We start from the raw sequence: 25,496 nt of genomic DNA, 5'->3' as shown, positions 1-25,496 counted from the left end.
GCCTTATTCCAATGAATGCAGCACATGTCATGCCATGCAAATAGAACTTAGAACATAGAACAGTACAGCACAGAACAGGTCCTTCAGCCCACGATGTTGTGCCGACCACTGATCCTCATGTATGCACCCTCACATTTCTGTGACCATATATATGTCCAGTAGTCTCTTAAATGTCCCCAATAACCTTGCTGCCACAACTGCTGCTGGCAACGCATTCCATGCTCTCACAACTCTCTGTGTAAAGAACCCGCCTCTGACATCCCCTCTATATTTTCCTCCAACCAGCTTAAAACTGACCCCTCGTGCTAGTCATTTCTGCCCTGGGAAATAGTCTCTGGCTATCGACTCTATCTATGCCTCTCATTATCTTGTATACCTCAATTAGGTCCCCTCTCCTCCTCCTTTTCTCCAATGAAAAAAGTCCGAGCTCAGTCAACCTCTCTTCATAAGATAAGCCCTCCAGTCCAGGCAACATCTTGGTAAACCTCCTCTGAACCCTCTCCAAAACATCCACATCTTTCCTATAATAGGGCGACCAGAACTGGATGCAGTATTCCAAGTGCGGTCTAACCAAAGTTTTATAGAGCTGCAACAAGATCTCACGACTCTTAAACTCAATCCCCTTGGTAATGAAAACCAAAACACCATATGCTTTCTTAACATCCCTGTCCACTTGGGTGGCCATTTTAAGGGATCTATGTACCTGCACACCAAGATCCCTCTGTTCCTCCACACTGCCAAGAATCCTATCCTTAATCCTGTACTCAGCTTTCAAATTCGACCTTCCAAAATGCATCACTTCGCATTTATCCAGGTTGAACTCCATCTGCCACCTCTCAGCCCATCTCTGCATCCTGTCAATGTCCCGCTGCAACCTACAACAGCCCTCTATACTGTTAACGACACCTCCAACCTTTGTGTCATCTGCAAACTTGCTGACCCATCCTTCAATCCCCTCATCCAAGTCATTAATAAAAATTACAAACAGTAGAGGCCCAAGGACAGAGCCCTGTGGAACACCACTCACCATAGACTTCAAGGCAGAATATTTTCCTTCTACTACCACTCGCTGTCTTCTGTTGGCCAGTCAATTCTGTATCCAGACAGCTAAGTTCCCCTGTATCCCATTCCTCCTGACCTTCTGAATGAGCCTACCTTGGGGAACCTTATCAAATGCCTTGCTGAAGTCCATATACACCACATCCACAGCTCGACCCTCATCATTTTTTCTAGTCACATCCTCAAAGAACTCGATAAGGTTTGTGAGGCATGACCTGCCCCTCACAAAGCCATGTTGACTTCATTTAATCTAGCCATGCTCTTCCAGATGGTCATAAATCCTATCCCTCAGAATCCTTTCTAACACTTTGCAGACGACAGACGTGAGACTTACTGGTCTGTAATTGCTGGGGATTTCCCTATTTCCTTTCTTGAAGAGAGGAATTACATTTGCCTCTCTCCAGTCCTCAGGTATGACTCCAGTGGAGAGCAAGGATGCAAAGATCTTCGCAAGTGGCGAGGCAATTGCATTTCTCATTTCCCAAAGCAGCCGAGGACAAATCTGTTCCGGGCCTGGCGACTTGTCAATTTTAATGTTTGGCAAAATTTTCAGCACATCAGCTTCCTCTATCTCTATCCATTCCAGCATGCAGACCTGCTCTTCAAAGGTTTCATTCACTACAAAGTTCGTTTCTTTTGTAAAGACAGAAGCAAAAAACTCATTTAGGGCTTCCCCTACCTCCTCAGACTCCACACACAAATTCCCTATACTATCCCTGATCGGCCCTACTCTTTCTTTGACCATTCTCTTATTCCTCACATAAACGTAAAATGCCTTTGTGTTCTCCCTAATCCGTTCTGCCAAGCCTTTCTCGTGCCCCCTCCTGGCTCTCCTCAGACCATTTTTGAGCTCCTTCCTCACCTGCCTGTAATCCTCTAGAGCTGAGCTTGACCCTAGCTTCCTCCACCTGATGTAAGCTACCTTCTTCCTTTTGACAAGAAGCTCCTCCACTCTTGTCATCCAAAGTTCCTTTATCTTACCACTTCTTGCCTGTCTCAGAGGGACATATTTATTCATCACTTGCAACAACTGTCCCTTAAACAGTCTCCACATGTCTAGAGTGCCTTTACCATGGAACAATTGATCCCAATCCATGCTTCCTAACTCATGTCTAATCGCATCATAGTTTCCTCTTCCCCAATTAAATATCCTCCCATTTTGCCTAATTCTCTCCTTCTCCATAACTATGTAGAATGTGAGGCAGTTGTGGTCACTATCTCCAAAATGCTCTCCCACCACAAGATCTGATGCCTGCAAGAGGAAATTGTAAATACTGTGTGATTCCTGGCCCTTTATCCCCTTGTATGGCTTAAGAGAGGTAGCATTGCATATAAGAGCATTTGGCAAAAACTTACAGGTTAAGATGGAAGGAAATCAGTTCCAGGGTTTTGTGGAGCCTATGAGATCTTGGATTACTTTACTCACATTTGGTAAAATATGGACCAGCAGGGAGAGGTTGTGTCTCCTAAACTTGATGGATTTTTTTGACGAAGTGACAACAATGATTCATGAGGGCAGGGTGGTGAATGTTATCCATATGGATTTTCACAAGGTTCCTCATGGCAGGCTGATACAAAAAGTAGTCACATGGGATCTGCAGTGAGCTGGCAAGATAGAAATAGAACTGGTCTAGTCATAGAAGTCAGAGAAGAGTAATGGAGGGGTGTTTTTCCGACTGAAGATCTGTGACCAGTGATGTTCCACAGGGATAATGCTGGGACCACTGTTATTTGTAAAACATATAAATGATTTGGAGGAGAAAGTAGGTGGCATGATTAGTGCGTTGGCAGTCAACAAAAAAAAATTGGGGAAGCTGCAGATGGTGAGGGGATTACCAGAGAACACAGCAGAATGTAGATAAGCTGGAGACTTGGGCAAAGAAGTGGCGGATGAAGTTTAATCCAAACAAATGTGAGGTGATGCATTTTACAAGATTTAATGTAGGAGGAAACATACAGTAAACTGCAGGGGCCTTAGTGTCAACATACAGAACGTTCTATACACAGATCCACAGTTCCCTGAAAGTGGCAACACAAGTGATAAAGTGGTCAAGAAGGCATACCACAAAATGCAGATTTCTCCAGATTTCTCATTTCCCCTCCCCCCACCTTTTCTCAGTCCCAACCCTCAGACTCAGCACCGCTTCTTGACCTGCAATCTTCTTCCCGACCTCTCCGCCCCACCCCCTCTCCAGCCTGTCACCCTTGCCTTAACCTCCTTCCACCTATCGCATTCCCAATGCCCCTCTCCCAAGTCCCTCCTCCCTACCTTTTATCTTAGCCTGCTTGGCACACCCTCCTCATTCCTGAAGAAGGGCTTATGCCCGAAACGTCGATTCTCTTGTTCCTTTGATGCTGCCTGACCTGCTGCACTTTTCCAGCAACACAGTTTTCAGCTCTGATCTCCAGCATCTGCAGTCCTCGCTTTCTCCTAGGAAATTGGCAAGTCATGTTGCCGCTGTACAGAACTTTAGTAAGGCCACATTTAGAATACTGTGTACAGTTCTGGTCACCACACTCCCAGAAGGATGTGGAAACTTTGGAGAGGGAACAGAAACAGTTTACCAGGATGTTGCCTGGTAGAGGGTATTAACTATGAGGAGAGATTAGACAAACGTACATCGGGTGACCTGATAGAAGTTTACAACATTGAGACTTACAGACAGAATGGAGAGTCGGAGCCCTTTTCCCAAGGTGGAAATGTCAATTACAAGGGGCATAGGTTTAAGGGAATAGTGGGACATGGGCTGCATAGAAGCAAAAGGTTTTTTAGTTTAGAAAGATCATCATAAGTCAGCACGGGTTTGGTGGGCCAAAAAAATTGTTCCTGTGTTATATTGTTTTTTGTTCTTTTGTCTTTATAAATTCTGTCCTGCAAGTACAGCTTTAAGGTCAACTCTGACTACATCTACTTCATAGAGATGTCTGCAGTCGGGATGGGACCATTCGCTGCCGCCGATTAGCCACTGCCCTTTCACCGCCGAGGACGATTCGCTACCGCCCATTGGCCACTGAGGACAATTTGCCACCGCCCATTGGCCACTGAGGACAATTCGCCACCGTCCATTGGCCACTGAGGACAATTTGCCAGTTTGCCACCGTGCCAATTTTGGTTTTTGGAACAGGAATTTTTAGTATGGAAACAGATATTATTAGTAAACGTGGAAAATAAGAAGTTTTACCATGATAGTTTGAGATATATTTTTGATAAACTATCCAAGAGTGATTCAAGTATTAAGTTTTGGCGATGTAACCAAAGGGGCCGATACAATGAACAGATCCACACCAAGAGCGGCACTGTGATAAAAACAATTAATGGGCACACACATTCTCCTTCTGCAGAAAGTGTCCAAGTTGCGAAAGTGAAAACAAGTTTAAAATGTCATGCAGAAGAATCGCAGGAAGTACCTAGTGTTCTTATTAACGAATGTGTAGCTGATGTCCCTCAGCTAGTCCTAGGCATCTTTACCGATGACAAGCAGCGTGAAGAAAATAATTCGACGATAAAGGAATGATATTAATTTAGCACCACCAAACCCTACTGATCTTCAGCATTTGGGAATTCCAATTAGATGCTTAGTATATAAGCCGGATAATGGAGCAGAAGAAAAATTTCTTTTAGCGGATAGTGGTCAAGGAAGTAATTGAATAATCATATTTGGTAGGGAATCTTGGATACATCATTTAGCAGAATCCACCTGGTTTGTGGATGGTACGTTCAACATAGCTCCTATTTTATTCTCTCAGGTATATTGTATTTTAGCAAAAAGACTTGATGGGGTTCATCCAATATTGTATATACTTCTATCAAATAAGCAGCGTTCAACGTATGTATGCATGCTTGAAATGGTGAAGTCCTTGGTACCTAATCCCAGACCACAGTATATCCATTGTGACTTTGAGCAGGCAGCTATCAGTACTATGAGAGAATGTTTTCCTGAAGTTAGAATTAGGGGCTGTTTCTTTCATTTGGCGCAAAGTATGTATAGACATATTGCTGCAGTTGGAGCGACTCGTCAATACAACACCAATCCTGATTACGCTTTAAAAGCAAAAAGGATCATTGCTTTGGCTTTTATGCCACTTACTGACCTTGGTAACTACGTAGAAGCACTCGCAGATTTTTTACCTCAAGAACTACAACCAATACTAGATTGGTTTGAATTGAATTATATTGGACTCTACAATAGACGTGGCAGTAGCCGAAGGGCACCTTTGTTTCCCCATGATATGTGGTCGGTCTATGAGACAACAATAAACGGTGAAGATTGTACAAATAATCACGCTGAAGCCGCTCATCGGAGAATTGCTTTTGAACTCGGAGCTCACCACCCAACCATAAGGAAATGTACTGGAACGTTAACGAAAGTGCAAAAGGGGCATGATTTATATATAGAGCAGCTGATAGCGGGTTACCCACCACAAATAAAGCTAAACAAAATCGAGACACAGACGATAGAATAAAAAAAAAGTTCTTGAATACGGCGAAAGAGGTTGTTTGGAATATCTTAGAGGAATAGCGCATAACCATCAAATGAACTGAAATTTCATTGTTTAATATTAATGTGAGATTTTACTGCCATTATAAAGATTTTTAAAATATATTTCCTTTTTCTGGTTAAAGTTTGTCACTCATTTTTATATATGAACCGATAAAATGATATTTATTTTACCTCTTTTTTTATCAATATGTAGTATGTAATTGTATAAATAAAGGGGGCTGAGAAGTATGAAAGAACAGGCGCGAGGGAAAACATTCACTACATATATATATATTTCTGGTGACAAATAGTCTCCAGAGGTCAAACGACCCCAGTGCAGAAACACTGGTAGCGAACTGGCCGTGGCTAATCGGCGGCAGCAAATGTGCCCCAGCGAATCGTCACCAATCCGTCTGCAGTGACCAATGACATGATCTAGACTGCTTATGAACAAACTGATATCCCTCACAGTAGGACGCTGCATGTATTTCATATGCAGGAGATTGGTTAGGAACTATGTGTTATAACACAGTTCTGGAATGGGTGGGACATGAACCAGGGCCTCCTGGCCGAGAGATACGACACTACCATCATATCACAAGTCGTTTATAAAACTATGCAAAGTTACTATAATCCCAGAGGATTAAATTGATAGAATTGTAGAGTGATACAGAAAAGAAGGGGGGGGGGGGGCACTCAGCCTAGATAATTTCTAACCATCGTGCTGGAGCAGTGGGGATTTGACCCAGTCTTAGAGATAGGTACATTGTCTGTCTTTCATATCAGAAACCTCTGGCATGTGGAACATTAGAAAAATGCAATCAAGGAGGTGGGATTGGAAAGCAATAGCATGCAAATGTATGCAAACAGACTTCTAACTACTCACTGGCAAAGTTCTCTTCTCATCTCACTGTTCAAATCTCAGCTGGAGAATCAGACTTTGTTTTTGCCTGACATCGAAAATCTAATTTCTGCCGATCTCGCCCTATGTTCCCAATGGACTCACACCTCTGCCCGGATCATTCCGGGGCCAGGAAGATTTCCCCTGGAAGTTTCAATGAAATGGCATTGACCTGAAACACAGCCCCTGTTTCTCTCATTATAGATACTGCCTGACCTACTGAGTATTTCCAGTATTTTCAGTTTTATTCAGTTCAGTACATTAGTTAATCTCATATCATTGGCTTCATTTGTTACATCACTAAAATAATTTCTATTTTATGCAGAATATTAATTTTGTCTTTATGAAAGACTCTACATAAAACTAGAAGTTTAACACTGCTTAAATTAAGTTCAAAATAAGTGAAAAATATGGCCCTGAGTTAGTTCCACTTAATAGAGCAATTATGATTACTATCTGCTTTCAAGTATTGCACTTAATTACAAATCATATTGCATGTATTTTTATGAAATAAAATTCAGCTTTGTATGTTAAGATCAAATTAGCTCTAGGATGGATTATTCAACAGCAGAGGCATGTCTAATTGTAAAGTACTGTCCAGTCATTTTAGATATCTTTGATATAATAGCAACATATAGTGCTGTTAATGTAATGAAATCCGCTATGTCCTTTCACAAAGCATTGTAAAGCCAATATGATACCAAACTACATTACATAAGATGACCAAAATCTGGATCAAGAAAATAGGCTTGAAAGAAGATACATGAGGTAGAGCGGTGGAGATGTGGATGTTGGGCAGTATCGAGCTTGGAGTTTTGGCCACTGAAAACACAGCCACCTGTGACAGAGCAATGAAAATGGGGGTAGCCTAAAATGGGGGCCAGAGTTTGGAAGAGCACAGCTATATTAGAGGACTGGGGGGGGGGGGGGGGGGGGGGAGGGATTGGAGGAGATTACAGAGCTAGGGAGGAACAAAACCATGGGGGAATTTGAAAATTAGGACGAACGTCTTGAACCCAAGATGTTGCTTTCCAACGTGCCAATGTAGGTCAACAGGCACGAGGATGACAAAGGGGAATGGGATCCGTTATGAGCTAAGACACAAGCAGCAGCATTCTAGATGTCACCAAATTTATAGAAGGTAGAATGTGGGAGACCAGCTCATTGGAACAGTTGGGTCTAGAGGTAATGAAGGTGAGAATGAGGGTTTCAACATTGACAAAGACACGCAATAGTACAGAGATAGAAATAGGTAGTCATAGCAATGACACAAATGAGATCAGAAGCTCATCTCAGAATCAAATGTGATGCCAAAGCTGTTAACAGGCTGGCTTAATCTCAGCTTGGTGGCAGACAGATGGATGGAGTGGATAGCTACTGAACAAAGTTTGGAGCAGGGGCTGAAAAGAATGACTTCAGCCTTCCCATTATTCAATTAGAGGAAATTTCCAATCTTCCATTGCTATCAGCACACATGTGAAAACTATCATTGTGCTTTTGGATAATGCCACTGCAGGGTAACACCTAGATGAGAAATAATAGAAAAGAATCAACATTTCAGGCTAAGAAGCAAACTGTTTATTTGGTATTATTCTTCTAAGTGTAAAAGCATCTGCCACATACTTAATTTGTTATATTGCAATGTAATTACAACATCAACAGTCTTTCAGATGTCAGTGTGTATGTGTGGACTGATTGAACATGCTGCAAAATGCATTTGCACAAGAAAAGATTACTCCATAACTCTAAATAATATGTCCTTTAGAGTTACTAAATAGAAATTCCAAAGAAATTTCCATATAACATTCAGAATTTTTGTAGAAAAGATAGAGTTGAATCAATTTCTCCATGTTGTACAGCATATACCTAGAAAAAAAATTTCTGACTGGTGACAATTAGTATGTTAATTAGGCCAAAATAACTGCTAGACATCTGAATGGAAAACAGAAACTGCTAGCAAAGATCTAGAGAGAGAGACAGAGTTAAAGTTTCAGTGATCTGACCTTACATCAGTTTGTTAAATGATTTTATGCACACCATAGAATCTGAATATTCTTGTTGATTTAACTAATGCATTGCAATGTAATAAATTCCAGATGGGACAAATACTTTTACATTGAGAGGACATAAACTTTATATTTCTAGCTTGATTTTTGTTTATCTGTTATAATTAAAGATGTCTAATATGACTGGAGAATATTTCACAAATAAATGTGCTTTCTTTGTTGAACATTGGATAATATGTGCTGGTAATAATATGATCTCAATGTATCAGGCTGGGTTTCATTTCATGTTCACTCATCTTTGCTATAGTAAAATCATCTACATTTGGAAAACTTTAGGGCTATTTTGTGGTGGCTCTGACCTCAGTTTTTAGTGGGTTTTGACATTTAAATGACCTTATTACATTGACAAAGAGTCTTAGGAATTAGTGTGGGACAAATAATTGAGATTTTGACAACTTCACACGAGAGCTTTCTTATCTCCTGTCACTTGAGTAATCAGTAACACTGATGACAATCATGAAGGAGCTTTGATCCTATTAGAGGAAGTGCATGCAATTGTACAGACTGTAGTGGTGGATGAGGAGATGAATGGCAATGTAAAGGGTGAAATTTAGCTAAACAGGAAATTCAAGCATAGACGTACGGAAGATTTTTTCAGTTGTTGAAGTGTTAGGGTTGCAGAGTTGATGGAAGTTGTCAAATTTAGAGACTGGACACTATAAGGAGGTCACAGTAAAAAAATTCAACTCTGGTAGTGAAACAGCTCACACCATACCTTCAAAGGTCTTGTGGTATCTCCAGGTATTGTGTTTCTACATCATCCCTAGACAAAACATTTCCATCAAAACTGTGGGCAAACGCAGCAATAAGCAATTTTATACCTGAATTGCTGGGGTTCAATACTATTTCTAAGATATTTCAAAACTTCTCATGCAAGTCAAGATGAATCTTCATTTGTAGCTGTCTATTATCTTTGTAGAAGCTCATTTTTATGATGCATGCCTTGACTCCTCTCCTGTCTCACCACTACTCACATTCAGTTTCACCCTCACTTCCACTTTGATCTTACAATAATCCGTATAGCAGTATGAAGCAACCACTGAATAACACTAACTACCCCAGTTATTGCAAATCTAATGCTCTATATTCTTTCGGGATTGGTGCATTTTTGAGATTTAATGATGTGCACTTGCCTCACTGTTTACCACAGTTTTATGCTGTGCATTCGAGCCATCTGTTACATTTTAATGGAGTATTTTGGGAATTTACTAGCTATTAATTTGTGAAAGTAAAAATAAATTGATTCTGAATCAATAACAATAAACCTTAACAATAAATCTCAAAAGTATTGAACTATGGACTTGAGAAAGGTTTTGAGAAGAGTAAGAACTGGAAATAAACACTGAAGCTGCAGGAAACCTTCGACAGGGTCTATGGAAAGAGAAACAGTGTGAACATTTCAGTAATCATGCTTTCAACCATTGAAAGGAAGTGAAGTAGCTTTAGAAAGAAAGCAGAAAAGAGGTTCAGGACAGGATTTTTCAAATGGTGGGGATTTCCAACTTGCATTTCATGGAATGTTAATTGGCTGATAATGGGATTTCTGTTCCTCATCAGTCAATCTATTTGGCTGGGTTCTCAGTAAGCCCAACAGCAGTAGTGGAGGAGTTGGGAGGAGCAGGATGACAAGCAATTTTGAAATTCTAAATTCCCAAATTCTGGATACTTGGGACCAGGCAAACAAAGAACATAAAACAGTACAACACAGTGCAGGCCCATCACCCCTTGATGTTGTGCTGACCTTTTATCCTACTCTAAGATCAAACTAACCTACGTACTCTTCATTTCACTATCAGCCATGTGCCTACCCAAGAGTCACTTAAATGTCCCTAACACAGCTGACTCTACTACCACTGCTGGCAGTGCATTCCACACACCCACCACTCTTTGCGTAAAGAACCTACCTCGAAACGTTTAGGGATGGTGGGTATCTCATTGAGAAGAGTAGTGGCTCAGTGGATATGAGACTGGAATGAGGGGGTTGGGAGGACTGAAGGAGAAACTGAGAGAGTGCGCCCACAGGACAAGACTTGGGATGGGGATGCCCGATGTGGAAAGGGGGTCCTTGAGGGAGATGCCCACTATGCCACCCCTGCCACCCTGACTCCCATCACTGTCCTGAGCAGTGCCACTTGCTGAGTTTCTCCTCTAACCCTGAATAGCTCCTTCCATCCTCAAAATTCAGACCAGGCGGGAAATGGCGCTTATGGACCTAACCAAGGCAAGAGTGGACAAGCCGACCTAGGTTTCCCCCACCTCCTGTAAAATTGAAAATAGAGCAGGGGTGCATTGGGAGATGGAAGCAAGTCTACATGGGACATTTCACAGCCTGTCCCTCCTGCTAACCCACCAGCAGGGGATCATCAGACTCTGTCCAAAACTTCTGTACAGTGCAAATCGGTAAAATTCTGTATTTAATCTGTGCACTACTTCTATTCATGAGGCAAGTTGGAAAAGAGATTTTTAAATTATTCAGCTGAAAAGAGATGAATCCAAAGTCATATTGAAAAAAATAAATGTGAAGAATAAATGTATACATGTTTTAACATCAACAATATCCATAAATAAAGTCATAGAGTCATAGAGATGTACAGCTGGAAACAGACCCTTCATTCCAACCCATCCATGCCGACCAGATATCCCAACCTAATCTAGTCCCACCTGACAGCACTTGGTCCATATCTGTCTAAATCCTTCCTATTCATGGACCCATCCAGATGCCTTCACCACATCCTCTGGCAACTCATTCCATACACGCACCACCCTATGCGTAAAAGATTGCCCCTTAGGTCCCTTTCAAATTTTTCCCCTCTCACCCTAAACCTATGCCCTTTAGTTCTGAATTTCCCCCACTCCAGGAAAAGACCTTGTCTATTTATCCAATCCATGCCCCTCATGATTTTATAAACCTCTATAAGATCAACCTCTCAGCAACTGACGCTCCATGGAAAACAGCACCCGCCTCTTCAAATCCTCCAAAACTGAGAACATCCTTTAATCTTTTCTGAACCCTTTCAAGTTTCACAACATCATTCCTATAGGAGGGAGACCAGAACTGCACAGAATATTCCAACAGTGGCCTAACCAATGTCCTGTACAGCCGCAACATGACCTCCTAACTTCTATACTTGATGCTCTGACCAATAAAGCAAAGCATACCAAATGCCGCCTTCACTATCCAATCTAACTGTGAGTCCACTTTCAAGGAGCTATGTTTCTTCAGCAACACTCTCCACGACCTTACCATTAAGTGTATAAGTCCTACCCTGATTTGCTTTCCAAAATGCAGCATCTCACATTTATCTAAATTAAACTCCATCAGCCACCCCTCAGCCTATTAGTCCATCTGATCAAGATGATGTGATTGATTTAATTTTGCTTTAATCTTGATAATTTTATGTTTTTATTTATATTTCTTCCTGTCATCAAATAATTTTGACTTCAAATAAAGCCATACAGTGAAAGCAATTTAACAGAATGGAGCTAATATGCAAGTCTTTTCTTCATGCAGTGAGTTATTATGTTCTGGAAGGCACCTCCTGATACAAGGCTTTGGGTATAGGTGTTAACTGGAGCATTTGAAAGGGGCGAGGAGTAAAAAATCACAGGCAAAGGGTGAGGAGATAGGGTAGAGGAGAGGAACAAACTAGGTTGCTCTTTATGAGGCCCAAATACAAACTCAGTGGATTGAAACTTGGCGGGGAGTCTCCAGAACAAAAGTTAGCAAACAATTGACTGGTCAACTGGAAGCCCACTTCTGCCATCATGTTCAAATAAACAAGCTCCCAGTGGGATTTCTGTTCTGACTGGCAGTGAATATTTCCTCTCCACCTCCCAATCTGATTGGCCGACAGCTCCAACAGTCCCAGCAGCACCAGATCCCTCTGGTGGGAACTGTCGGGACTGCAGACTGGCTCCCACCTGAGCAATCATGGATCTGAGATCCAGGACAGTCTGGGGGCTTTTTGGCAGCTCCCCAAGGAAATGGGGGGAGGTGGTGGGGTGAGAGCAATGCAGGGATATGTTTTAAAGAACATTCATTTGGAGAAGAATAGATAGTGCTGTAGGTACACAAGGGTGAGTACTGTTAAAGGTACACTTTAATAGGATAAAAAAGAAATAGCATGAATCCTATTCCCTAGTTCCATAGATTAAGTATAGAATTTTACTAACTGCTCATATCAGCCATATTATGGGTGGCACAATATTGGGGTCTTAGTACTTTATTTTACTTAACTTGGGTGGCTGCTGATTTTGGTGCTTCCCCAGTCTCTCTATTACCATGGTGAGGTCAGGTGGCTGGGAAGCTAGTAGGCTGTCTACCCTCCCTGTATGACACGCCCCCACCCAAAACACACCAAGTGGGAGTATGTAATATCCTGCTTAATGGGCTGAATGGTCTTCTCTGCTGTAACATTTTCTGATTCTGCATTGCAGAGAGGCCTCTCAGTTTTTTTTAATAGACTGGCAACTAATAATGGGGAGCTCCTTTCAACATTCAATGCACTGATTTAAACCTAGTAATTACTTAACTGATAATTCGTACATATTGAGTATGACTCAGTGTCAGCTCCGACACAAGTAAATTATTAAAAAAGGGTTCTTGTGACAGAGATGTCAGCAGTTTGACCCAGCACCCATTTATCTATCATTTTAAATTAAAGAAGCAGAAGCTAGATTAACAGCATTGAACTCCTGTGTGAACAACGCATGTGTTGCAAACAAATGGCATAAGTGACCTATGATCCAAGATCAGTTGCTCTATAATACTGTTCACATGTTCACTATATGTAATAGTTTGAGAAGGTTATTATTAAAAATAAAGCTTGACTGGATTGTTTGCTTGGCTCCTCGGCTGTTTTTCACTCCTCCCACATTTCAAAAGTTTGCAGTGGGCAGCACTGGGCAGCACAGTGGCACAGCGGGTGGCACAGCGGTTAGCACTGCTGCCTCACAGCGCCAGAGACCTGGGTTCAACTCCCGCCTCAGACGACTGATTGTGTGGAGTTTGCACGTTCTCCCAGTGTCTGCGTGGGTTTCCTCCGGGTGCCCCGGGTGTCCTCCTACAGTCCAAAAATGTGCAGGTCAGGTGAATTGGCCAAGCTAAATTGCCCATAGTGTTAGGTGCAGGGGTAAATGTAGGGGAATGGGTCTGGGCACGTGTGCTTCGGCCAGTCCATATGGACTTATTGGGCTGAAGGGCCTGTTTCCACACTGTAAGTAATCTAATTTCAGACATCATCTGGTATACATTTTTAACCTGAAAGATCAATAACCATATAGATCATTTTAAAATATTAAGAAAATTAAACACTCAAAACAAATATTTATCACTCTTATTAAATAATTGGAAGGAAAATGCTTCACCCTTTGGTCACTGTAATTTCTGTAAGTCACTGTCAAATTTCACATTCACATAATCTAGACCACAAGTCTTGTCTCCTTTTCCACATAAATCTGTGCAAAAATAATTGTATAAGCCTAAGTGACGCATCCAGTTGAGCTACTGCATAGCAGTATTCATTGTGATTAACTGAAGAAATTGGAAAAACATTATAAGATCATTTACAGTCACCATCACTTTTTCATTACTGAGACCTACACATACATTAAATCAATCTAAACTAAAATAAAAGTATGAATTAATCTACAGCGCTTCACCGATTATAAAATGTGATTAGAAACCTTATCTTTTCCATACGTGTATGTATTTACGTAGCTTGGTTTAAAAGAACACATTGATTATTCTTCTGATGCAGCTGGTTCAGCTTACTTTCTTTGGCAATAACTGCTCTCATGTGAGGAACTGAGTCTGTATATTACTGGATTATATTTTCCATACTGTGTTTAAAATAGAAATATCATGAAATAATGTTAAGAAAAGATATATAAATGATATTCAATTTTCTCACCAGTCTTTATAATTTCCAAATGGTATTTCTAAATACAGCAGTAAGTTGAATTTTGAAAAGTGTAATTGATCTTAAAATTTCAAAATGAAAAGCATATCTCCAGCATATTCTCTGATAAACAGTGCAGTTTACCATTCTGCCACTTTTCCAACATCTTTGTTTTCCTTCCTGTCATTAGCTGTATTTTGCCCACTCTGAAACACTGCAAACTTTTGAAAAGTCCAACAAAAGCAGAATACTGCAAATGCAGGAAATCTGAAATAAAAGACAGGAAGTTTTGGAGAAAACACAGCAAGTCTGGAAGTATTTATGGAGAGGAACAGAGGTAATGTTTCAAGTCCAGTGACTCATCATCAGTAGAGATGAAAATTAAACAAAAAGTCCAAATTGTCTGTCTACCATAAGATTTGTTCCCACGATTAAACTACTCTTTCCAAGCATGCAACACTATTAGCCAATAAAACAAGCAATAAACAATGTATGCAGAGTAGCTGGTGCTTGAGAGATCTTTACATCAGAAATGATATTAGCTCAACTTGAGATCAAAAATGACATCAAGACAATAAGTCACGACAGCTGTTGTCAAGGAGAAGGATCGAGAGACTTGAAATGTAGAAGATAAAACAGAGTTTGTTGGACTAAAGATAATGCTTCAATCTTTCCAATATTTAATTGTGTTTCTACTCATTCAGTACTAGATGTCAGACATGTAGTCTGACAATTTACAGACTGTGAAGAGGATGAGAGATGGGAGGATGAGGTCCAACTGGAAGTCAGAGTACATGTAAAAAGTGGACATTTTCGGACATTTTCACCAAGAGTTAGGATGTGGATGAGAATTAAGAAAAAGGCAGAGTGAACAAGGGAGAATGAGTGTGCATCAATAAGTCTAACTACTGGGCGTGGCAAGAGATGCACTGTGCCAACAAAATCTGGCCTCATGATTAAAATGAGTTATTTCTAAGTGATTTTATTCAAGAATTTCACATGCCCCAGATGTCCAGTCAAGCTGAAGAGAGAAAAGAAAACTATAACAATGTTACTACACCATGGGAATGTATGCATTCAAAAAAGGTACAAATAGGAAATATCATAAGAGCAAAAACTTGTACCAGACTAGTCAACTGGCCTTAACAATTGCTCACAGATAATAACAAAAGAACAATAAGTGTGTTGGATAATGAGCATATATATGTTATATAATATCACAGGGTTAAATCTGTCCCAAGTACATATTGATATTTCAATATAACATCGCAGGCAAGATTGCTAGCTAGTGGTATATGTACACCAATCACGTGAGGTGGCAGGGCAGATTGAAAGTTGGTAAAACTGTAAAGAGCCTGTGACACTGATTTAAGGTGATTGACATAAGAAACTCAGGCAACATGAAGAACTCTTTCTTTCACAGTGAGTGATTATGATCCAGAGTGGACTACCTAAGAATATGACAAAAGCAGATTTATTCCTTGCTTTCAAAAATGAATGAGATAATTATCTGAAGAAAGAGAATTTTGATGGAAAAGACAAAATGAAAGGTGGAGAAGAACCTGATAAGTAGCCCTTATAGAAAGATGACACTAACATAGTGGACTGAATGGCCTCCTGTATCCATGCAATGTCCTGTCATAATTTCTGACTTTGCTGTTGTCAATTTTATAATGTTCAGTTTCGCATTGGAATATATTTTTATTTAATACTAGTCCAATGTTTTATAAACATCATTTTATAAAATTAACAGAAATTTATTCTGTAAACTGAAAACTCTCCACTTTCTGTAATCAATATTGAAGAGATTCATCAGCTTGAACATACAGAAGTGAGGAAATGGCTGTTAAAAGAATTATTTTCTCTTTCCATGATTCTTTTGCTTCTGACAATAACAATTTCTAGCTCCTCCTTCTTTCAGTCAGAAGATGACTTTGCTAAAGACAATTTGGCAATAGGAAACTGCTGGAAATTCACACTGAAATGAACAGTTTTGGGTGCCTTTTGGATCTTCAATTTCTTTTGCATTAAACTCCCTTCAGGACCAAGTGTGGTAAATAATAATGAGCAACAGTTATATAAGTCAGCAGCTGTTAGCAGATTGCTTCTTGCTGTTCCCTTTCCTCCCCTTCACATAATTGTCAGAGCTTTGCCTCACTAATTACATATTGAAAAGCTAAATAGGATGCAAAATACATTGAAAACTTCTATGTCAGGCGTTGTTTATGAGAACTCCCATTCTCAATTGTAACCATTCACCTGCATTACTTGTTCTCACTATAGGTAATACAATTTTTAAAAGTCTTCAGAACATAAGACTTGATTAAAGGTCTTCTGATTGGTATCTTCTTCCTGAGGGAGGAAGAGCATATGTGTTAGCATCTGGTTGTTCACAGTCAATTATGTGGCAGTTCAAATTAAATGGTTTAGTTCAACTCAAAAATCTTTCCAGCACACAGTTTAATCCGGCCATTAGGGTGCTGGTGAGGAACAATGCTAGTTCCATCTGGTCCCCTTCCTTGGAGAAATTGAGGACCTCTCTTGACTTTATGCATATCGTCACCTCAAACATCTGAATTCTTCTGCTGTGTAACATGCCTAACACACACACAAACATGCACACACAAACGCACGCACACACAAACAAATGTACACACACACACACACACACACGTATATCTATATCTATACATATTTCTAATTTTTGACTGATGGTAATTTCATTCAGCATTGGTAGTTCATGTAGCCGGGACCTTTAAATCTGCGAGGAGTGAAATTGTGAAATTGGACTGACCTCACACATGAGAAGAAATCTAGGACTGGGTGGAAGGGAAGGACACTTGTGTCCAGCCAAATCCCTGTCCTAAGATCAAATTGAAGTCTGTCCTTCCATGCCTGTTTCATCTGTTGCCATGAGCCTATCCCCTTTCTCATCCACTCCATGTGTTACCAGGTTCTTCCTTTCCTCACCCTCTTTCTCTCTTCCCTTCCCCAAGTTAAATTCAGCTTCACTACTGAGGTTTCTTTCTTCATTCTTCAATCTGCCTCCATGATCACCTAAGTTCAGTGCTTTCACTAAACTCGAACCCACACTTCTCCAGGGGTCTGTTGTTGAAATCTTTCCAAACAGCAGTTGTTTAGAAATCACTAACCTGACAAGCATCATCCTTCCCAAATGCCAATTTCACTGTAAAAACATTTGTAAAGAAGGTGTACTTAGATTTTTAACGCCATCCTAAATTTGTATTAATTACAACAATAACAACCTCACTTTATTTTTATTTGTATAAAATGTCCAGTTTCCTCATTATGATTTAATTATACTACTTCATGCTTTTGAAAACAAGTTTTGGCTTCTACTTCAATGCCATGTATATGCACCAATCATTTATATAACTTTATGCAGTTTTAATTTAAAAGTGAAATATCCAGTGTTTTTCACATCCTGGTTTGCTGTCTGTGAGAATACTTCAGTATAATTAGTTACTTATCTAGCTTGATGACATCACTGTTGTTTGACACCTGGAGATTTCCTTGACATGGTGTTAGACTCAATCGATGGCAAAAAGTCCACCTCGCAGAGATCGCTTGATCTTTGTGGGCATCTTTCTTCAGGAACAGTGAGCATAGTTACTTCAACAATGACTGCAAATCTGAACTAAATAGAGGCAATGGTGTCCATGCAGAAAATTTGAGAGCACGTGGTCTTGAAAGCTGAAGGTAAGCTCCTGACCCCAACCCTGTGTTAAAGAAAGTATAATTGAATACAGAGAAAACCAAAATTGGAAGATTTAGGCATAGAGAAAGAAGTAGGAATGGGGGATGGAAGAATGGGGCATTTACATGGAGGGATGTAAATGCACAAATTTTAAAATCAGGTTGCTTAAATGTCAGCTAATCAGTGAGCACTGAGGTGATGGCTTAGTACAAATTTGTGCAAGTTGAGCAGAGATTTGGATGAGCGAAAGTTAATGGAGAGTGAGAGCTTGGAGTATAGCCAGAACTAAATTGGAATGGAGTCTAGAAGTAACAATGACATAGATAAGGGCATTAGCTGCAGATGGACTGAGGCATGTGCAGAGTCAGGTGATGTTACCATAATGTCAGCCTTGATCCAGTTGAATAAGCTTGAAGTCTGAATGGCCTCCTCATGTTCTAAAGCTGATAAACATGGAGATGTATCTATTTCTAGCTGTATCCCTCAGGATCATTGAAATGGATATTTCAATGCCATCGGGTGATATAACAATTGATATCAGACATTTATATCCCCTGTATTATGCTTTTAATAACTTTTCCTTAACATACTCAGGATAGCAAACAAGAAATCCTGTCTGTCAATTATTTTAACATTATGCATTACCCCATGCCCCTGTAGGATTCCTTTCCTGTCTTCTATCACTACCAGACTGTTGTAAGATCAGACCTCCCTTCTTTAACAAAAAAAGAATAAAACTTAATATTAATATATTTACAATAGGCATTCTAGTATACAGTTACTCAAAAGGAAATGCTGTTCTTTTGTAAGCAACTTCTAATTACACAGTATTTTTGTCTTTGTTTATCACTCTGGAAAGTGTGCTAGTCTATGCTGTATCTCCTGAATACTTCAAACTGAATATTAAGAGAATAGATCTGTTTGAATTAAATATCCCTATCTAACAGCACTCCCAGATCTGATTAACTGTTAACTACATTTGAAAATAAATGGCTCAAAGGCATGTGAATGAAAATGCTCCTGTTAGTGCAAAGTGACTGAGTCCTTAGACAAATTAGAGTTGATCAGACAGAGTCATCTTGCATTTGTGAAGGTTATGTCATTCATGATTCATCTAGTTGAATGTTTTAAGGTCACTAATCTGATGGATAAATGAATACCAATGAATGTTACCTATGTGAAATTCCAGAGGCATTTGACAAAGTTATTAGCAAAATGGACAGTGTATATAATTGGAGGCAGCCTTGTGACATGTCAGGTTGTGAGGTGGGTAACACAGAGGGACAAAGGAAGCATATACTGAATGGTGGGATGTGATGTGCGGGGTTTCAAAGTCTTGACTTTTCACTGTACTGTATTTATTAATGACTTGTATGAAATGTAAGTGCTTATCCCTCTATCAACATTACAGAAATAGATTGTCAGTCATCATTAAATTGTTGTTTGTGGGAATTACTACATGCAAATTGGCTTTTGCATTTCTTGCATTACGATAGTGACTACAATCGAAAAGCACTACGTTATCTGTAAAATGCTTTGAGACATCCAGTCATTGTGAAATGTGTTTTATACTTGCAAGTTCTAATCCTTTAAATGAAGAATTTCAGGGGGTGAAATTGGTAGCTGACCGCTGGCTGGAATGGACTCACTGTGAATCAGCATCTGCTATTCCCATGCAAGTTGATATGTTCCATTGTTTAGAAAATATCATCAATTTTAAAAAAAATTTCAAACCAAAAATAGTGGAACCATGCAATTAGCCTTCAAAAGAGGTAGAATTATCATTTGGTCAATTTCAGTTGTGGTGACAAATTGGATGCGATGATTTGCTGTGAGATCATTTTCTGCAGTGAGGAAAGACCAATTTTGTCCTAGATATCAGCATCTCAACAGTTTCAGTTGTATCTGAATTGGAAGGCAAAAATAGTGGTAGATTGGGAGCAGAATACTACAAAGGAACAAGGATTAAGAAATGGGATGATACTGGCAAATGGAGTTGAATGTGATGTATTGAGAGATCATCCAATTTAGGATAAGAGGATTCAGGTGGGTAGATAAAGCAAATTTACTTTCTCTGGGAGGGCAATTATAAATAAATGGGTTTAATCCTAAAACAGAGGCAGATGTCTTCACTTAAAGGATAATCGAGATTTTTAATTGTTAATGCTCTGTCAATCGAAACCTTTAACACTGAGATAGTTGTTTGTTGTTGGTCACAAGGAACATGAAGCACAGGCAAATAAATGAAGCAAGATTGAGCTGATCAGATCAAAGTACTTATCCTTCTGTCAAAATTGCAGAAACAGATTATCAGTCATCGTTAAATTGGTGTTTGTTGGAATTACTATGTGCAAATTAGATTCTGCATTTCTTGCACCATGATAGTGACTACTCTCTGAAAGCATCACATTGGCTGTAAAATGTTTTCAGACATCCAGTAGTTGTAAAGCCTGTTCAGATCAAATCTTAAGTGCAGATCAAGAGTGAGTTTGATGGGCCACACTTTGTTTAAGATATTGTAAATCAGTGAAGACAGACTTAAGGGGAACGAGCAGTTTGTGGTGACCGTAAATAAGCTGTGGTAAATTTTGCCAGACATTTGGCCTCCCAGCTCTGTTTTTTTCTGAAGTTCTCCTTGAAGTTTCAAAGACACCGGTCTGAAGTGGTGAGTGGGTGGGTTAAATTAGTCAGCATTGGACACACCTCTCTGATATGACCAGAAGATCTGGGCCATTCTGTTTAGGGTCTGTGACATTACATTAAGGTCAAATGAAGTGGGATGGGGAGAGCTTGTGACCCTTCTCGGCCAGTTCAGTGTGACTGGAATTAGATACATTGTCTGGATTGGCCGGTTTCATCTTCCAAGAACCTTCAATGAATCACTTGATTCTACAGTAATCTGACAGCTTCAAGGTAACTTTCACCGTTGCCAGCCTTTCCGGGAAAAAAACATTTTAAAAGCAAATTAAATTCGCTAAGTGTCAAAGAATTGTCTCAAACTGCCAAAGTTGCCTTGATAACTAGGCCAAGCCTCTAGATTATTAATCTAGTAATCTGCTCACTATAATACTGTACTTTCTAACCTCTTCAGTACTGAAGTCACAGCTTCAGTTTTGTAACTGGAGAATCAGTTCAAGCATTGCTGAGGTCACATCTGCATCATTATACCAAGAGCACAACAAATAGGGAAAGGTTTCTAGGCTAATTGTCCTTGTTAACTTTACGTCAAAAAAATGAATTTGTCTGAAATTTAGTCACCTACAGTGTGGAAGCAGGCCATCCTGTCCACACCAACCTTCCAAAGAGCATCCCTCCCTGTATTTCCTACAGCCAATCCACCTAACTTGCACATCTTTGGAGGAAACCAGAACACCCCAAGAAAACCCATGCCGTGAGGAAAACGTGCAAACTCCACACAGACAGTCACCTGAGGGTGGAATTGAACCCAGGTCCCGAGCACTGTGAGGTAGAATTGCTAGTCACTGACGCACTGTGCTGCCCTAGCTTCTATAGATACATTTTCATGTACAATTAGTCATGGCTTGGTGAACTAGGGTTTGTAGTGCATGAATTCAATTGTGGGAAATATGTCCATTGTAATTTTGAAAACCTTCCTCTATACCCTAGCAGAGTTAACATTATACAATCTCTGTCTTGAATTGCTTCCAAATATGCATTGTTGTAAATAAAAAGGTATTTGGGACATTTTTACAAGGTGCTTTATTTTTTATTCACTCATGAGCAGCATGGTGGCACGGTGGCACAGTGGTTAGCACTGCTGCCTCACAGCGCCAGAGACCCGGGTTCAATTCCCGCCTCAGGCGACTAACTGTGTGGAGTTTGCACGTCCTCCCCGTGTTTGCTCCGGTTTCCTCCCACAGTCCAAAGATGTGCAGGTCAGGTGAATTGGCCATGCAAAATTGCCCGTAGTGTTAGGTAAGGGGTAAATGTAGGGGTATGGGTGGGTTGCGCTTCGGCGGGGCGGTGTGGACTTGTTGGGCCGAAGGGCCTGTTTCCACACTGTAAGTAATCTAATCTAATGAGATGTGGGCACCATTGGCTAGGCCTTTTGGAACTGCTGTAGTCCATCTGCCATTGGTTGACCCATATTGTTTATTGGGGAGGGAATTCCAGGATTTTGATCCAGTGACAGAAAAGGAACAGTGATATATTTCAGGATTTTTTGTATACATTCATGAGTCTGGGCATCATTGGGTAGTCAGCATTCATTGCTGATCCCAGAGCGCAGTTAAGAATTAACCATATTGCTGTGGGTCTGGAGTCATGGGTAAGCCAGACCAGGTAAGAGCAGCAGTTTCCTTCCCGAAAGGGAATTAGTTAACCATTGTTTTCCCTGACAATTGATAATGGTTTCATGGTCATCATTCGACCTTCAATTCCAAATGTTTATTCCTGTCATGGTGGGATTCCAATCCAGATCCCCAGAACACAATCTGGGTCTCTGGATTAACAGTCCAGCGACAATACCACTAGGCCAATGACTCCCCATGGTGAGTGCCTTAGAGGAGAATTTACAAGTGATGGTGTTCCCATGCATCTGCTGTACCTGTTCCTTCTAGATGGAAGTGATAGTGGCTTGGAGAGTGCTGTCTATGGAGCTTTGGGGAATTTCTGCAGTACATCTTGTAGATCGTACACAGATTCTGTGTGTCAGTGGTAGAAGGAGTGAATGTTTGTGTATGATATGGTGCCAATCAAAACAGCTACTTGGTCCTGGATGGTATCTAGCTCATTCAGTGTTGTTGGAGCTGCACTTATTCAGGCAAGTGGGGAATATTCCATCACACTCCTGTTTTATGATTTGTAGATGATGGGTAGAATTCAGTGATGATAAAGTCTTTAAACATTAAGTGGTAATGGTTAGAGTATCTCTTGATAGAGATTGTCATAGCCTGCCACTTGTGTGGTGCACATGTTACTTGCCACTTTTCAGCTCAAGCCTAGTTGTTGTACAGGTCTTGTTATACTTAGACATGGACTGCACCATTATCTGAGGAGTCGCGAATGGTGCTGAACATTGCAGTCATTGGCGAACATCCACACTTCTGACCTTAAGATGGAGGGAAGGTGATTGGCGAAGCAGTTGAAGATGGTTGGGCCTAGGGTACTCCTCTGAGGAACTCCTGCAGACATGCCTAGAGCTGGGATGACTGACCTCCAACAACCATGACCATCTGCTTATGCAGCAGGTATGACTGCAATCAGCAGAGGCTTGGGAAGAATGAGGTTGAATGAATAGGGCGAGAAATTGAGTGCCGAGGAGTGGAGGGTTGTTTTAATTCCTATTGTTTGTTTTGTGTCTACAGAAGCAGACCTTTCAGAGATGACCTCCGCACTCAGATGACCTGACTCTCATGGAGCCCTGCTACTCCAGAAGCAAAATTTTAATTTCTGGGCTACTTTTTTTCCAGTTATGATGTGCATAGCCAAAAAAAGGTTATCACTCTGCACTCCTGATCCAGGAGCAAAAATCCGGGCCAAAGTATTTTGCGTAAAGAGAATGACAGACGTTAGAGTTCACTGGAGGATTTTAACCTAGACTCTGGCTGTGAAGAATGTGATTAAAGTACCTGCACATGAATAGTTTAATGTGTACAGAGCAGAGCAGGGCAGGGTGCAATGTTAGAGGTGTTTGTGTGGGGGAAGGGGGTTTGGCTAGAACATCCATACCAGCCAAAGCAATGCTCTGCCCATAAATTCTCAGGACATGAATTATGCAGTTAAACTTCTAGATTTCTGCTTTGCAAAACAAAAGCATGTATTTTTGTAACAAGTTTCGGTCACATCCTGACATTAAAAAAATGGCCAATCATAAGGTACTGTTGGGGGCTGGAATTAGAGTGGGAGTAATGTCACCATCCCCTTCTGATCCTCACTGGACCTACAGAATAAAGAACGATGCACGGACTCTGGTTCAAGTAGGTTTCATTTGCTAAACTGTATTTTTCTGACCAAGAATTGCAAGTTATAGAAAAGAATAAGCATATATTTCAACCAAATAGCTTAACCTATTCTGACCTCTGTGTCACCCATAATTCTCTGGCTAAGTAAACAACTATCTCAAGATCCAGTTTACAGGAAGTGAATCACAGTGCCAAGGATGACTCACGCATGGCTCTACTGGAGAAGAAACTTATTTCTAATTGCACCTCTATCAAAAGCCCAATGGAGAGCAGTGAGCACTTACTTAGGTAAATATGATCATAAATCTACAGCCCACGACCTTGTCATAATGGACATTGGAACATCAATATCGTGCAAGAACATTCCTTTTAATGTTGCTAATGGGATGCAGAAGGTTGGATTTTATGTAGAGATGTATTGCTTGCACATGTGTTCCTCCCTGCTCCAATATAAAAGTTACTCATGAGTCCACTGACTTAGAAGCCAATTGACCCACAGCAGTAATTTTAATTCAGAGTGGGGCTTGTATTCCTATCTGGGAGAAAGACCTGTCCCAGAGAGCTCCAAGCAGCTCAGTAATCCCAGCTGCACCAGTTTGAAACAGAGGCCAAAGCTAGGACTAAAGGCTGCCATGGGAGTATAAGTATCCTGGTGCTTAGAGTCAAAGGTGAGTCAAGGAGTTTGGATGGGCCTGCCTGACAGACACCAGAGGGAGGGATCTGGCCAGACGTTGCGAGGGGGCTGGGACTTTGAGGCCAGAAGGTTCAGGTGGGGGGTATGCTCTTGTATTCTGTGTGGGTATCTCTGATTGGCACAGGGGACAAATAAAGTACCCCCCTACCTGGCCGACAACAGCCCACACAATAAAAGCTACTGAGATGCATGTCATAACTCCACCTTCCCCAGTCACAGTGGAATAGTGGCGGAAACAGAAAGTGGCCAGGAAACTTAGAGGCCTCAATCATGTGGACAGGCTACTCCACCCGCCGTAGAATACACCGCACAGGAGTGGTGGAAATTTGGACAATGGGAGGTCACCCATTTTAGTTTGAGCTTCCCCTGATCCCCGAACCAATATGCCAGTGGGGAGGAGTGGAGACTGAAAATCCAGACCAAGAAGTTAATGAGACAGGATGCTGCTAATCTACACAATGCTCTCCCCATAAATTCTCAGTATATGAATTATTCAATCAGACTTCTAGATTTCTTCAGTGCAAAGAAAATGCTGCAGTTATTTTTCTAACAAATGGACAATAAAATGCAAATCTGCAAAAGAGAATATGATGGCATAAGATGGGAGAAACACCAATTGAGTTTTGCCTCTGCTGTGTGCACCGTGCATGTGCTGCAGACTGCTTCAAACTATTCATCCAAGAGACTGAATCCAAACTTCTGCAATTTCACAAGCATCACCTCATAAAAACTTATGAATTGCCCCAGTCTATC

This window comes from Chiloscyllium punctatum, chromosome 17 (assembly GCF_047496795.1).
Source record: "Chiloscyllium punctatum isolate Juve2018m chromosome 17, sChiPun1.3, whole genome shotgun sequence".
In the NCBI taxonomy this organism is placed as follows: Eukaryota; Metazoa; Chordata; class Chondrichthyes; order Orectolobiformes; family Hemiscylliidae; genus Chiloscyllium; species Chiloscyllium punctatum.
The sequence above is the reverse complement of the archived record's forward strand: the minus strand, read 5'-3'. Positions refer to the sequence as shown.